Below are 3,545 nucleotides of genomic sequence, written 5' to 3'. Positions count from 1 at the left end.
TTGTAGAGACTGACCCAATAGCTGGAATGATTTGGATTAGGATATATTAGGTTTAAGAGGGGTTTTGACCAAGTTTGACCCCTCTTAACCCTTGATTTGATTGGTCCAATGCCACTTAGACTGATGAGGTGGCAAGGGGTTGGGCGTATTGAATGCTGGTTGAGTGATTTGGGTTCAAAAGGATTGAAGGGATTAGGCTTAAGGTGGGTTTTGACCAAGTTTGACCCATTTAAAGGATTGGTTTGACTGTTTGACCAGTCCACTTGCCATGTGAACTGGTGATGTGGCATATGGGAGAGTATTTGAGTGCTGGCTGGAATGATTTGATAGGAGTTTAAAGGGTTTGATTGACTATATGAGCAAGTTAGTGAATGTAGAATGAGATTTGACCATGAATTGAAGTTTGGCCAAGTCAAACTTGGTGTGATTTGACTCCAAATAAGTTTGAGTGGATTTGATTTAAGTTTTGAGGTGCTTTTGAGAGCTTGAATTGGTTAGATAGGTCAAATGGGTTGAAGTAACCCATGCAAAGCCTTAAAGGGTGAAAGTTCGTCAGGAATGTTAAGCCCTTATGAACTAGTCCCGAGGCTAACCAAGAGGGGGGTAAATTGGTATTTTAAAAATCTTTTATGATCAAAACACAAAACTTAATCAAACTAAAATTCACAACAAAGAAAAAGAAAGTGCGAAAATAATAAAGGAAAGAAGACACCAAATTTATTGTGGTTCGGTCAAACCTTGACCTACGTCCACTCCTCGAAGGCACCCTCCAAGTATTGCACTAAACTCAGTGTCTCTCCTTTAGCCCTCATAGCTAAGCGGAGAAGCAGTTACAAAATCACTTCCATTTTCCCCGGTGCGACGGAGTAGCCGGGCCCTTTGACACCAAAGAAATCTTCTTCTTCCCAAAACTTCCCTCAACATGAGCCTTGAATCTGATAGTACTATGGTGCAAGCTCGCCATAACAACTGTGTGGAACCCCCTCCACACTCCCTTGATCAGATGTCATTTGATTAGGTTTTGAAGTGTTTAAAAATTCAATGGAAAAGGCTTTCAGGACTTGGACCTTTGGCCTTAGATTTAATTTTGGATTGATCTAAGATCTAAATAGATCCTAAGGTCTAGATTAATCTAGGGTCCTAGATAGATCCTAGGGTCTGGATTGGTCCTAGTGACCTCATACAAAAATGAGATCAACAATCATGTGAATTAATAGAGGATAATATCAAACCACTTTATTTAAAGGAAAGCCCATCGACCCACCATCTTGTGCAGGTCAATCAGTCTCCAACCAATGGGTCAACCAATATTTACTTATTTGTTTCACACACGCATATTATTATCACAACACTATAACAATAATAGTGACCAGCTATAACTCAAGCATCTATCCGCATCAATTTGTAATGCTTTGCAATAAATAATGTATAATTAAATTTAATTAAGAAGATGCCAAAATATTATAACGGCAGACAACAAAGAATCATATTAGGCAAAAATACACATTTTCAGAAAATTACCAAAATACCAAGAATTATAAAAATTATATTTTAAGATTTTTATTATTATACACTATTATTTGTATACATTAAAATAAATTCTCGGGTAGATAGAAATTATTGTATTTTCACAAATTTCTGATGAAAAATCTAAAATATATACTCAAAATGATCATAATCATAATCTCTATAGCATATAAAAAATTACACTGTGAAAGTATTATATATATAAAATTATTCGTGTTTTCGGTAATAAAAACATAAATTTAATTAAAAAAACAAAAAATATAAAATCTTTAAAATCAAAAATAGGGTAAATGTTCCTTACAATGAGATGAGTAACTTTTCCAATAGGCCGGACTAACAAAAATTGCACCGTGACCTCTAAATCTCATTTTTCTTTTCTTTCTCCTCACATTCTCTTAAATTTACTTTTTCATTTCTCTATTAAATGAAATGAATTGGATAGGCTTTTAAAATATTTTAGACTTTAAGTGACTTAACATATTTTCATTAAAATAATAATTTAATATTATATTATTAATTTAATCAATTTTTTAGTATAAAATTAAAATAATTTATTTTAAGCCTTCAAAAATTACAAAAAAATATTATAAAATAAATTATAACATTTAAAAAATGTCAATAAAATTAGCTTGCATTGTGGTATTGCATACAAGGGAGGAGGAATAAATAGAATGAAACAACATCTAGAAGGAGTTAAGGGAAATATAACAGCTTGTAGGAAGGTTCCACATGATGTTTGATTTCAAATGCAGGAGAACTTAAAGGAGATTTCAAAAAGAAAATAACAAGTACACGAGGACTTAGATAATACACCATTTCCAATAGATGCTAAAGTAGAGGAAGGAATTCTTCTTCCCTACCTAAATCATAATCCTTTAAAGCATATCTTTACTTCAATAACAAAATCAGGTTCCAACCCTTCAATTAAAAGTGTCTTGGTATCTAAGGAAGCAGTTCACCATACAGACATAGCTGTAGCAAGATGGTTTTTAATTGTTACATCCCTTTCTATGTCTTAAATTCACCATATGCATAAAAAGCTATGGATGTTACAATTGTTATATGTTATGGTTATAAGCTCCCCACTTACCATAATATGAGGGTTAACCTACTTAAGGATTATAAAGAGGAGTGTAGGTTACACATTAATAACTATAAAAATACTTAGAAGGACATAAGTTATACTCTCATAGTAGATAGATGGACTGATGATAGGAGTAGAATATTAATAAATTTTATAATTTATTATTCCGTGGTGTTTCTTTTTTTGAAATCAATGGATACATTAGATATTATTAAGGATGCTACAAACTTGTGCTCCTTATTTACTGAGGTTATTAGTGGGTAGGGAAGAAAATATTGTTTAGCTTGTCATTAATAATGTGCTAATTATAAGAAAGTAAGAGAGTTATTACATAAAAGATTCAATAATATCTATTGGTTATCTTATGATGCACATTATTTGAATTTAATTTTAAAAGATTTGAGCAGCATGCCTCTCATAAAGGACTTGCTGGCAAGGAAAGCATCCAAGGTGACAATTTTTACTTATAATCTTAGATTTGAAGTTTTGGAATGATTATTTAATAATTTAAAGATAATAGGTCATTTGTTCAGGTTATTATGTATTATTAACTCAGATGAGAACCATCAATTGGATATTTATATGATGAAATGTATAAGGCATGGAATGTAATCAAAGCTATATTTAGAAATATTAAAAGATTATATAATCCATTCACCAGTATTGTTAAAAGAAGATGTGATACTCAATTGAGATAGGACATCCATACAACAGTATTCTTTATGAATCCTCAATTTCAATTCGCAAGGAGAATTAGTATCACAAACCAGAAGTTATGCAAGGCCTTGTTAAACTACTTAAAAATAAGGACATTTGTCATAAGTGTTGAGTCTAGTAATTAGGTTGTTAAGTCTAAGTTAATGTCCCAAAGGCTACCAAGAGGGGGGGTGAATTGGCAGTTTAAAAAATTTAAGCCCTCTTTTAAAATTATGTT

This window comes from Dendrobium catenatum, unplaced genomic scaffold (assembly GCF_001605985.2).
Source record: "Dendrobium catenatum unplaced genomic scaffold, ASM160598v2 fragScaff_scaffold_705, whole genome shotgun sequence".
NCBI lineage: Eukaryota > Viridiplantae > Streptophyta > Magnoliopsida > Asparagales > Orchidaceae > Dendrobium > Dendrobium catenatum.
The sequence above is the reverse complement of the archived record's forward strand: the minus strand, read 5'-3'. Positions refer to the sequence as shown.